General features: G+C 46.3%; 1 protein-coding gene across 4 annotated transcripts in view; it reads left to right on the top strand.

Moving 5' to 3' along the window:
* Positions 1 to 531: 531 nt before the first annotated feature.
* Positions 532 to 13,436, top strand: part of dennd4c (DENN/MADD domain containing 4C) — a 52,962-nt gene continuing 40,057 nt past the window's right edge. For 3 of the 4 annotated variants that reach the window (XM_061252134.1, XM_061252132.1, XM_061252135.1), the window contains exon 1: positions 532 to 819. The gene's annotated coding sequence lies outside the window, so the exon portion shown is untranslated. Of the gene's footprint in view, positions 820 to 2,038; positions 2,064 to 13,436 lie in introns of all 4 variants that reach the window. The other variant, XM_061252133.1, reaches the window with a different exon arrangement.

Genomic DNA, 13,436 nt, shown 5'->3' with positions numbered 1-13,436 from the left:
CCACCGATACTTCCAGATAGGAGAAGACGAGTGAAGGAAACACTACATTTTAACTGCACTTTCGAGTACTGGGACACAGAATTCAATCTATCACGGGGAGCAAGTTTATTTAAATGAATACATTTCAATACTTATGTTAAATGTTTTGCTAAATGTTTTATGCATTTTTATTAATTACATACATTTATAATGTGTTATACATTTAGCTAAATAATAAAAAAGCACAAAATAATTACATATAGCTTATATATAAATATATTATTTTGGCATTGCACATTTAACAATTACGCCTGTCATTTCAAAGATCGTAAATCTAGGAAATTTTGGTCTGTTGCGTTAAATGCGAGAAAGGTTGAGGAAAATGGACAGTAAAATAACAGTGTTTTATGTCGCATTTGGAAGTCCATATGGGTGGAGACAACTGGACCACTTGTTGTCTTCACGCACATTTGCGTTTCGCTACATTTTAACCGAAGACAGAGGGCACCATAAAACAGAGAAAGATCAGGAACGCGCGTTTAGCCAGTCCTCTGAGCCCCAGTCGGTCTGGGCGGTTCCATTCCGCCTTTAGCAGCAGACAGAAGGCTCAAGAGCTCACAAAAGTAACAAAACACAAACATGGCGCCCGCTTGCACAGACAGCTAGCTGTTGATAAGAGTATCGCAAACAAGTGGAAAAGAAAGTTTCCACGTATCCCCGAAGTGCACACGTTCGAAGTGGATGTCTTCTAATCTGCGAAGGCGGAATACCATACGGAGCTGAAAGCAGCAAGTTGCCTACATGTCAACGTTGTTTCTTTTAGTAGTGTAAAAACAGCTGGTAAGTGTTAACTTGTTGCTTCACTGGTTAGTCGACTGATTTTAATCTTAACGACAAGCAACTGTTTTCCTGAACAGTTGCAATCGAAGGAACCTTATTTTTATCGTGTGGTCAAACTTTGTATCGTTATCCTATTACCTTCAATTCAGCAGGGTATTTACTGGCAAATTTACGATGCAGCGCCGGCATGTGTGTTGTCCCGTTCCGCGCTACCTAAATTGCAATATTGGTTTGTTTTAAACGTCGTGGCTATATATGTTCTTACTGCATGCGAGGCTTCGCTGCTTAAACCAGTATTTAAATTGTGCGTAACTCAGTTGAGATGCGGCATAATTACTGAAACGGAAATATGGAATGATAGCGCAATAAACTTACAGCAACCCCCAACCTTCATTCTTAGGCCCCAGCCCATTGTAAAGTGGGATAGGTCGCTTCTTGCTCTCTTGGCAAACAGCGCAGGTGTAGGGTGTGTCAATACAAAAGTATCTGATAAACTGACGCGATTCTTTTGATTGTCCGCCGTATTGGACGAATGATAAAAGTCAGGGGCAAATACGGTCACATGCTGACGCTGTTCCTCGATAATAATAATTTGGTAGGCAATTTCACTAAAGAAAAAATAAGCCTCCACTACAGAAGTAAAAATCTGCCGTTGAATGCAAGTCCGTGCAGCTAGAAGCCGGACTTGATGGTTAGTCATTCAGTGCTGGAGCAATTGATATTTGTAGAGATATACATAGCACACAGCCTACAATCTATAAGGTGTGGAAAAGTATGAACAATAGCTGCTTTAAGCAGTGTTGTGGGAAAACAATCACTGATTAACTGGTGGAACTAGTTAAAGTTTTCTATCTTGTGTGGCAGGCTAGACTGAAGCATTTGAAGCTGCTGTGGTTTAGAATTGTTTATTGAAAATGCAGCCTATAACTGGCTACAGAAATGTACTGTATTAAGTTGTAGCGATTTTTGTCTTTGACTAGTTATGATGGGCAGAGCGCTTGCGTGTCTTGGAATCCCTAACAGATGTGTCTGTGTGCCATCCTGCTCACTGTAAGGGTCCCGTAGCCTACTTCCTAGCGTTTCTGTGGTTCCGTGTTTTGACAGCCGATTTCTGTTTGCGTTGCTCGCGGTGTTGGGGCAGCGTAAGGAATGTCAGTCACAGTCATTCTTTCCACTTTTCCATGTCTGCCTCGATTTCACCGCTGCCCTTGCTGTGCAGGACGTCACCTCTCCAGCTGCGCCGGGTAGGGTGAACACTCCTCTGCCTGCTAACGGTCACGGCCCGACCCGCAAATTACATTTACTCCCAGCCCTCCTGCTTCAGCCCGGCCCTGCAGGTTTATTATGACGTAATTCCAGGGTGACATGCTGTCAAGGTTGTATTTTGGAGAGGCACAATGCAGTAGGGAGGTGATGTGAAGTTTTCTCCTCTGTGACTCAGTGCAGTGTCCTCTGTTACCCTGTGTCCACATCATAAAAATGAAGAGGTCCTTGCAGCTCTGGCTAATCTAGCTGGATGAGAGGCGTAGCAGGGAGCGCAATGAAATTACCCCAGGAAGCATTTTTATTGGGGAGCAGCCAGACAAGTTAAATATAAAGTGCATTGAACGGGTGGATGCCAATGAGGAATGGACATGATTGATTTCTGCATGGCCGGAAAAGCCTTGAAGCTCTCAATTTCTATCCAAGTCCCATCTCTACACGCGCTTAGCGTTTTGCCTATTCACGGACTGTGACGTGCACTGGAGGCGGCAGCGCATGCACTGCAGCTGTGGTTTCTGTCACTCGCCACCTCTCCTGGTTACCCGTTGACAACTCTGCTGTGTGCTCATTTTAACTGTGTGTTTTCCAGGAAGTCTAAATCGGTTTTGTTGACTGGGTTTAAAAAAATAAAAATAATAAAAATAAATAAACATTCTCATTGATGGGCAAACGCATCGTAATGACGTTTACCTTGGAGACCATCCGTTGAGTCCATTGGGGTGGGAGAGCGAAAGCTAAATCTTCTGGGTCAGGCCCTCCTGCGAGGGCTGTGCACGTGTGCTGTAAGCTGGCTTGAGGGTGCTGTCGAGAAAGGTAAACAGGTTCACGCAGGTAACGGGTTCAAAGCTCAGCGTGTAAATTGTCATTAAATGTGGGGCCAATGTGGGCTCAAGAGAAAATGGCACAGTTTGTAGGAGAGGAGAGTTTCTGCGAAGTTGGGGAAACGTAACACTACACTATTGTCTGAGGCACTTGAGAGTGCACACAAAGGCTTGGTGAGTGAATGTAGGTCGGACAGGTTCTCTATTCTTCTTGCTTGCTGGTGGCTAGTGTTGTCATGCCTTTACAGTCTAAATTATGTACTCATGACTGAAATTATATTTTGTCCTCCTGAATGTAAATTTGAAAGATTTATTTTTTATTATTTTGCCCACTGAGAGGCATCTTTGTAGTCTTGTGCATAAAGGCTTTTTTTTTTGTTGTCCATATCGGTATGAAATGTGCCTATTTTCACATAGGAAAACATGAAAGTTTAACCTGCTTCCCAGGTGAATGCACTAATTATACTTTATTGCTTCTTGGCAACTGCCTGACGGACACTTCAAAGTGCATGCAGAATTGTATGTGTTCAGCACATTTTATGATGGGTCAAATTATAGCATTGCTAAATTATTGCCAGCTGACGGGCTGTGCAGCAGGTGTTCCTTCTACAACGGTGAGCATATTTTTTAATGTTATTATGAATATCGCCATATAAGGAAGGGCTTATGAGAACATATTCTCTGGCCAAATTTGATGAGGCATTTTGTATGTCTTTGTAGACAGCAATGTCTATGTCTTTGTAACATAAGGCCAGAAGCATGCTCAATACACACTTCAGACCCGGCTAATTATGCAGAACATTGGCTGTCTTGGTAGCAAGCTAGGAGATCAAATTCCAGATAATTACCATTTCAGTTGCTTTTTGTTCATTACTGGGAAGCTCCTTTTACCACGATATGAATACCCTTTCTACCTCAGCCTCTGTTGCACCTGTGGACATGGGACCTGATGATTCAAATTATTTTTATTGATACATTTGGGCGATATGTGAATACTTTTTATGTTCAATTTATTATACAAACTCAAGAGACAGTCTATTAGGTAGGATTGATTCAAATGATCCTGATCTTTGTTTCCAACGTATGCTAGCTGGTGATGTGAGAAAATAATAGTTGCTTGGTCTTCACCCGTCTCGTACTGTGGAAAGGGTGCGTTCGGAGTGACTCAGTGGTTTACGCCTGATGGTCTGTCATGCGTGAGGAGAAGCTGGTCTCATGACTCGTACGTTTCCGTACAGCATCCCTCACTTTATTACATCCGAACAGCGGCCTGCTGTGCTGCCTGTTTCTGTCCAACATTTTAATTAGTTCAGTGTTTGCTCTGTTGCTCGCCCTTCTTTTACAATTTTGCATATGAATAGGTATTTATGATCAGTTTTTATTTTGTGGAAAAGGACTGTTCCAGAAAAAAGGTCCGACCGTGTATGTCCGACCAGCCGGACAGCAAGGTTTCTGACCTCTGTCATCGTGCCGTCCGTGTTAGGATCAATGTCTTTGATAGAGACTTCTGATCACGACAGTACTGTTGCCAATATCTGCAGTTGTCAGGCATCCAAGGCCAACGCTGGCCTTATTGTGAAATATCTTGTGTAAAAATGTGCTGTAGACCTGCTCGCTGTAGCCAGCCCAGCTCATGTTGCAAATATTATCACGTGCTTGAGGAAGTGGCTTTTGATTGGACACATTCTTTTGCGCCTGTTTTTAACTGATGAATAGTGGAAAAAGAAACAACACCCTGAGTTTGGTGTTCATCCGTTGTAATGACCATGTAATGGTGTGTAATTGCAATGTTGTCATTACCATTGTAATGTCAAAGCTGTCCATAATCACTTGGCGGTGGCGTTTACTCTTTAACGTGTATTCTGTGGTTTGACTGAGGAGTAGCGCAGTTCGCTCGCACCACACCTGCACCGCAAGTGTGCTGAAACGGCTGTGCGTTTTGATGCTCAGACCGACACGCGCCCACACTGAAAACCCAACGGGGGATTTCCAAATGGCGAGCATTCCGAATATCGAACGTGAATTATGTGGGGCTCATACGACACTGTGCCACAGCCGACGGTCACCGGGGGCGGTCCTCACGCCAACATCACGTCCTTAACTCTTGTCCACATCACTTTAGACATTTTTGGGATTGTGGTTCTGCCGTCAGGTTGTGAAAAATGTCCGCCGCGGCCAACACGCCCGTCTGCCGCTCAGAGTCGGGCGGAAACGGACACGTTCTGCCCTCCCCCCGGAGAGCCCCGGGAGTCTGGGCCGTGCAGCGGGCGGTAAAACCAGCCGCGTTGACAGGGGCTGTCTACACTTCAGATGTGTGACGGCAGTCCTTGTGCTATTGATTTGTCATGTGTTGACCTGAGTGTTGTTTCCATTGTCTGAGGGTAGATAAATGTAAATGTAGGCTGTAAATGTACGTGAACGTAGCACGAGCAAGCCTTAAAAAATCTGTGGAATTAAAAATGGTTCAATGTGAATAATAAAATCAAGAACGTGGGGGAAAGGCATTCAGACCTATTGTATTTTAAATATCACGAAGATATATGTTCCAGATTTTGGCCAGGAGAAGCAGAAACTGGAATGACCGTATGGAAGCAAATGTATCTTGAGGATATCAGGGAAGCTGCATTCTGACAGGAAGCCAGATGAGTTGAAAGGTCAGAGGGAAGGATTGAGTCCATGTGTGGATGGTGATTAGATTCAGAGCTGGTGTGTGCGCACTTCAGAGCCCACAGTCCAAGGGCCCCCGTTTGTTTTCTCCTTTTTAGCTGTGCCGTCTTGTGATGCAATATCTCTAATGCAGCACTCAATTACTTTCTTGTTTGGCAGTTTACTGGCTCCTGGAGGCTGCATGCATTTAGAGGAAGAGTGCCTCGGACTCACAGTTGTTATCCTGCACGCTTGATTAATTCCTGACCAAGTGCGAGATAAAGTTGTGGATGTACAAAGTAGAGGATTCGTGGGTTCGATTGTTCAGGCATACTAGGATCTCTTCACACGTTGCATTTATGAGTGCGTGATAATGGCCCCAAATGCTGTCTGCCTTTCACGTTGTTGAAGTATTGATACTCAGTTATGACATCCAATCAATGCAGTTAATGTTGCAGTGTGGAATGGCAGTAAAAAAACAGTTGAGTTGAAAGATCTGTGGGTTCTGGGTTTGAGTGGCGTGTCCTTCCTATTCACTGGATGCTCTAGCTGTGAATGTTACAGCTGTTACACAACACGTATTCAGGGCTCTTCTATTCTTCAGAGTCATTCTGTTTGCTTTGGCCTTTCGTGGCACATATGAAGCCTTGCCTCACTATTCAATCATAGCAAATACTTTTATCAGTTTTATCAGTTATTTTTGGTGTTTTCAGATGGGTTTTCTTTGTTATGACCTATCCCTTTTCAACTGAAATGAAATGGGTAAACCGAGCAAGCATATGGTCTTTACTGCAGAGGAAGTCTGACATTGGTGTGATTTATAGTCATTGGGGGTGGGGCTGTGCTTTCCCGTTCCTCAACGCAAAGAAAAGGTAGTTGTAATTGTTTTATTATAATTGATTTTGGCTTAGCTCTACTGTAAGTAGGTGCTTGTTCAGCCAGCTCGCTCCGTTGAGAACTTTCTGCGGTGAAAATGAGTGTGCTTCAGACTGTGGTCGAAATATGAGACATATCTTAAGGCATACACCTTCTGCTGATTAGAAAATCTTGTCAATAACCTTTTATTTCATATTCTCATTTATTTTGTGTGGTGAACACTTGAAAACTCGAGTTGCCTACTGTCCAGGCTAAGTTGTGGGCCTGTCTGATTTGATATTGGGCAGACGGTGATTTCACCCTGTGAGACATGGTAAAATCATCGGTCCATCATTGAATGGGCCAGATGGATTCTGGATGTGTATTGGGGCAATTGACACCTATTCACAGACAATTTTGTTTTATTATGACATATCATGTGTCCAGTAGCTGAAGTCTCGTAGGGCTGGATTTTTCCTTACTGAAAGAAGCCATGGCATTTTGCCGGCGCTGAAATTGATATGACATGCTATGGCCAACCCTGGACTGTAATTGAGACCCAAGATTATATTATCTTGGCATCATCATGGACCCACCATCGGTTAAAGAAATAATGAGGGACAAAGACTGGGAGCAACCACAAAAGGGCTTTGTGAGGAGGTGCCCATCTTGTCTGATCAAATTGCGCATGCACCAGTGCAAAATGATCTACAGATAGGGGGGGATGACATCGGGAAGTTACAATGTTTACTGCTTACTGTTTCCAAGGATTTTCCCACGTCGGTGCTATTGGCACATAGCCTTCTCTGGAGCAGTGCACTCATAGCCACAGAGAAAGAGCTGGAGGTCAGGCGTGTTGTAATCTCTGCCTCTGAATGTACGTATGCCACACTAGAGTTCCTCAGAATAACCTTGCAGGTAGAGCATAGACAAAAGGCAAACAGAATTTCAGCTTACTGAGTGCTGGATATGGAGGTGGGTGACTTCTTTGAGAAGAATCATCCCTCCTCTTTATGTTATTTGAAAGCGCATTTTTTGCAGCACAATTTATTTTTTTCAGTCACTGTAGAGTTTCGGGTTTGTTTATTTTTTATTTTATTTTATTTTATTTTATTTTTTTTTACCTGCATATTTCACCAAGGCTAATGCTCTTCCAGTCATGTAGGTGGCTATCTTTAATTCATTAACTTAATTTGAACCAAAGAACATAAATTATTTAGAAAACGTAAAAGTTCTGTGTACTAGCTGATCGCAACCAAGAATTGAGTAACACAGTTACCTGAGACTACACAATTTCTTTTTATTTTTTTTTTTTGTCCATGTTCCATATTTTCTTAACCGTACCACGGGTTACTGTGTAAATGCTATGTACGCCACCTATTCATCGTGTGCATTCCTTCATCTCTGAGGGGCAGTGCATTACGACATCGCTGGCATAATCGGCCTCTTTGTTTGAATCGTCCGTTGCGTCACGCTGCCTGAAATCCGAGCGGACCGAGTGGATTTTCTTTGTTCAGCCTGTCTGTCTTGTCTGAGTTTGGCCAGCGGCTCTGGTTCCATTGCAGCAGGTGGTGGACGCCGGGTCCTGCGTCTCTCCTGATTGGCTGATGAGCGGGCACAGGTGTAAAGCGCGGGGCGCCGGTGGCCGGGGGAGCAGGATGTGGTAGAAGAATGCTAGTGGGCATAGAGGTCACCTGACGCAAACAGAGCTGCTTGTGAGAAGAGGGAGTGTCGGAGCGCTCTCTCCCTCAGAGCCTGGGAAAGGTGTGCTGGCTTATGCACGGCACCGGGCTGCTGTTATTCATCATCGTGTCTGTCGCACGAGTCGTTTCATGTGCCGTGTGTTGTGCTACAGTTGGTTTTCGTAGTCATGGTTCCATGAGAGTTTGGGTGACTTTAGTATTTAAATCTTTATTGCAGTACGTTTTTTACCCTGGTACGCAAATACGAGTTCTTTCATGGCCAGACATGTGAATACAGAAAATGTAGAACTCAGCCAAAAGCAAGCAAGGCTGTTTCAGTGTTGATGTACAACACTTTGGTTCAATTGAATGTTTGTGAAAGGAATTAAGAGCCCCTTTTGGAAGGCAGCCCAGGAGAAGGTGGCTCTGTTCAATTCAAAACCAGTAACCTCGGTTGACCCCGTTGAAAGGCTGATTCTCATTGGACGGCGAAGCACTTTTACGACGCTGTGCTTGGCCATTGCTTTTGTCCCTCCGCCCCCTGGCTCCGCCCCCTGCTGCCACACGGTGATGACAGCTGGAGAGGTGGCCGCGCCATGAACCCTGCGGAGTCTCCAGAGCGTCGGGTCAGAGTGACACAAGTGGCACTTGTGCTGGACTCTAATCTCGCGGTGGCTGTTAGCGGTGAACTGTGAACAGACAGGGTGCTTAAGATCAGTGTTATCGCTGTAGTGCGTTGCTTACGTTTTAACTCTGCAGCCGTGTGGCGCAGGCGTTTTGGAATGAAAGTGTAGGTGTGAGGATTGCTTGTTTTGTGTAAGCTGCCTCGTTGGACCTGTATTTTTGTGATTGTGTAGTTTGAAAACATTCGGACGCCAGAAAGCCGTTGGACTGTTCCCTGGCTTGATGCTGCATTGTTTTAGGATTCTCACTCCCCACATCTCCTGCTTTGTGAATATTAATAATTCCTCTCAGCAGGGCTTTCAGAAACACTGTATAACACTTAATCTCAGTCCACAGCTACTTACCTTATTTGCCTTATTAGGGCGGCCTGTAGCGTAGTGGTTAAGGTAAAGGTCGGTGGTTCGATCCCCGGTGTAGCCACAATGTGATCCGCACAGCCGTAGGGCCCTTGAGCAAGGCCCCTTAACCCTGCATCGCTCCAGGGGAGGATTGTCTCCTGCGTAGTCTAATCAACTGTAAGTCGCTTTGGATGAAAGCGTCAGCCAAATGACATGTAATGTGATGTAACGCCCAAAGTCACTGTGGTAATACTGTTCTTCACCGTTTGCTGATCGTGTAGCTCATTACCCTGCAAGGAACAGTGAGTAACCCCAGCTGACGTGATCTGTATTTAGTACTCCAATCATTTGATGAAGCAGTGGGCAATTAAAGGCTCTAGGCTTGCTTGAAAATGTTGAATTTCACTCTTTAGTGAACCCTGCAGGGAATCTCTTGCCTTTGGTATGTCCTTGCCAGTCAAAACAATCCACTTCAGTCCTTTCACCTCCTCTTCTGCCTCACTCGGTCCCCACGGTCTCAGAGGAAGGCAGAGAAGTGGATAGCCTGATCTCCAGGGGTCAAGCATACTTTTCACAGTGTTAAGTTTGCATCGACCGCAGTGTTGGTGTGTAACTAAACGACCTCTTGAGACCCAGCGGAAAAGAAGCTTATGTGTTGTCATTTTTGAGATACTGTAATACAAGTGTCTTGGATGACAAAAAAACGTGTTACAATGAAATATTTTTTCTTTTTAAATGTAATGTTTTATTTTCATTGAAAGTCCCTTGGAGTGCAAGGTTCAGCATGGTAGAATACATGGTTCTTGAGATTAAGACCTGCAGTGGACGAAACTGAATTGCCGGGTGTTGGAAGCTTAAGCAGCCTTAAGTAATTGGACGTGAAAACTGCACCCAGCGTATCTTGTTGCGTGTTGCGTTTCCTGCTTGCACCAGCCTCTTGGCTCACAGGCCAGTGACGGGCTCCTACGCTAGCGGTGTTCTGCCTGCTCCCACACGTTAGATCGCTGTGCGGTGCGTAGGGACTTGTGTGCAGTGTCCCTGGGCCTGCACTGCAGGTCTTGTGGAGGCTTGCTCGTGTTCAGCGAGACGGGCAGCGGATAGACACCGGGCTGCCTGCGGTTCCCTCCCAGTGTCTGGGGCCTTCGAGTGGCCTGGATGAGATCACGCTGTGGTACGTATCCCACAGTGCATTTCACCACCCCATCCCCCTCCGGTTCGACAGAGTGCATCTGTAGCTCTTGGAAACTGCCCTTCTGGAATCGGCTTCAGAATCTGAACGCATTTTATTTCACGTGTTTTGTTATGGGGTCCCCTTGCGTGGAGACTCTGGTGTGTCTGTGCAGGCTGTGGTGCCAGTGTGACTGAGAGTACAGTTCTTGACTGTTAGCGATTTTTGCATGCAGGCAAAACTATGCACCCTGACCTGGGGGTGGGGGGGGGTAGTATTTGCATTCAGGAGAAGGGTTTGTTGATGTGCTCATTGTTGCCTGCTGGAATCTGTGCTTGCGCTGCGGGCTCCCGTCGGCCTGCAAGCTGAAACCGCCACTGCAGCCAAATAATGTGACCTTTGCATTCCAGACACAATGGGCCAGGCGGTCCGCTTCCATGCGAAAGGAACGCTAAATGGGAAACCTTTCGGACCGTAGAACAATTAAGGGCACCCCTCGGTGCCGATAACCAGGGGGCACTGAGTGGGGGGGGGGGGGGGGGGCAGACTCTGTGGGGGGGGCACTCTGTGGGGGGGGGGGCACTCTGTGGGGGGAGGGGATTGGGGGGGCACTCTGAGGCGGGAGGGGACTGAGGGGGGGCACTCTGTGGGGGGGGGGGGGGGGGGACTCTGAGGGGGGAGGGGACTGAGGGGGGGCACTCTGTGGGGGGGGGGGGGGGGGGACTCTGAGGGGGGAGGGGACTGAGGGGGGCGGCACTCTGGGCGGGGACAAGCCGGAATGTGGGACCCATGAAAAAAGGCAGGCTCCCTGCGTGGAGGAATGATTTGATTGATGGGCCCCTCACTCTTTGTCTTTGGTCCGGGGCTTGCGTGGGGTCGTGACCCTCGGCTGAGGAGCTGATAGGTGAGGCGTGCGCTCTGCAGTGAGAGGCTGGAGCGGGACGCGGGTCCCGCCGGGTCAGCACGCGACCAGCGCCGCCGTCCGCACACCGTCTCCGGAGGGCGACGCCGTGTGCTCCTCGCTCCTGTTCCTGCGCCAGAGTGACGGGTAGCGGGGGTCTTGTTTTTATAACATACTGCTTTAGACGTATTTGTTTTGTGGCCTTCCTGCATACTTGAGCTGCCCGGTTTCTAAGCAACAACCCTTCTGTCCACAAGTATAGCGGCGGTTCCATAACCACAGAGAATCTGTGGTTTTTCCCAGAGCTTTGTGGGGCCTGAGAGGGAGCGGGAGAGGGTGAGGTGGGCTTCAGATGTGGACGCTCTCATAGGTAGCCTGTGTGCATAGATAGCATAGAGGGCTTGAATGATCTGTGGTCACGGCTTCCTATTTAGTTGCAGTGGTAATTTATTTGCTGATGACCTTGTTACAGGCTTGCTTCAGATTAGATCAGTTCCATAGATTCTGTGTAGTTGGGCTGCAGTAACTTGCTTAAGGTATGTTACTCCATGCATGCTGCATTCCGTGCTTATGATAAAATGGTAAAACCACACCGTTTTTAAAATAACTATAATGTGGTTTTTGAATTTGTCGCCTTTTATAATTCAGCTGCGAGGAACCAATGATTTTTGTGCCATACGTGAAGAAAAAAAAAAAAAAAAAAACATTGCTATTGACTTTCTCACTTTTTCTGAGTGGCACTAGTTCTGTAGGTCTGAAACTGAGTTTTGCTGTTTGCTTTCTGGCAATTGGCCCTTAAGATCATTTTCAAGTACTGTTTACTGAGATTGCAATAATGGATGTGCTCCGTGTGTTTTTGTGTGTGTGTGTGTGTGTGTGTGTGTGTGTGTGTGTGTGTGTGTGTGTGTGTGTGTGTGTGTGTGTGTGTGTGTGTGTGTGTGTGTGTGTGTGTGTGTGTGTGTGTGTGTGTGTGTATATTTTTTAATATATATATATATATATACACACACACACACACACACACACACTTCTCTGCAGTGCATCAGGTCTGCCTCCTTTAGTCAGAAGTCATGCCTGTGACTGCAGGTTGTAAGCAGTGGCATTGGCTCTTACCTCTTTCTGCCCTATTTAATGAGAATTGCCCACTGTGTGCTGATTGAGCAGGTGAAACCCCTGCTGCCTGTGATTGCTTGTTGAATACATTATACTTCAGAGCCTGGCTGTCAGCAGCATTCAGCTGTCAGGCCAAACACAAAACTGAACATCGTGGAAAATGGAGAGGAAAAATATGTGGCAACAGAAAACTGCAACCTTTTGCATATTGTAATCTTAGGTGCGCGATATGGAAATTCAGGGGCCGATGGGAATAACGCTGAAATGTAGGGTGGGGGGTGGGGGGTGGGGGGCCTGTGAGTGTTCAAATGTTTGATGCTCTCCCTCTTGGGGTTGTATTGTACATGTCATGAGAGAGAGGAGTTGGGAAAGGTCTTGTGGCTTAAATTTCAAGAGCAAAGAGGCTCCCAGTGAAATTCAGGGGACATTTCCGCAATCATACTTAATATTTCAGAAGCTCTGAGTGCATTACTCATAATGGAAACAAATGGCGGTGAATGAGAACTACACTGCGTCTTGTTCAGCTCTGTACCTGTACACTCACTCACTGCTCAGTCTCTGCTTCCCTTTTCCTTTTATGCAATCACAACATTTCCTCGAGGACCCCTCGAAGCTCGGATAAGATGTCTTAAGACGTGGCGTCATCTGCATTTCCTCTTCCACTGGAAAGCCTTTCATTTAGCCTGCTCACATTCCCATGTACAAGTACTTTGGAAGCCTAGATGGAGTCTCATTTTCATTTCCTGCTCGAGTGCTCACATTCCCATGTTTCATTTTTCAAACACCCCGTTAAGATCCTGCAGGCCTCGGTGCGCCTCTGGGGGGCTGTGGACATCTGAGCGCGTGGGGGGATGAGTCTGCTTTGAAGCCCGGTGGAAGATGGATGTTCTGCTCACAGCTGAACTTTCAGCTGAAAAAAAAAAATAAATAAAAAAAAAAATCACAATCTTGGCAGCCCATCTGGGAGGGGGTGGGGCTTGGTCGCTATGGTTGCGCCAATGTTTACCTGCCCCGCCGTCAGCAAAGAGGACTTTGCTTTCCATTCCCATTCATTGTAGCTCTCTGTAATCCAAGTCTGTGCAGGAAAACATGATGGGTGGGGGTGGGTGGGGGGGTTGTTTGGGAAAGGGGGTGTGTTCCTGAAAC

Source organism: Conger conger, chromosome 8, assembly GCF_963514075.1.
Source record: "Conger conger chromosome 8, fConCon1.1, whole genome shotgun sequence".
Classification (NCBI taxonomy): Eukaryota; Metazoa; Chordata; class Actinopteri; order Anguilliformes; family Congridae; genus Conger; species Conger conger.
This window is presented reverse-complemented; position numbering and strand designations above follow the sequence as displayed.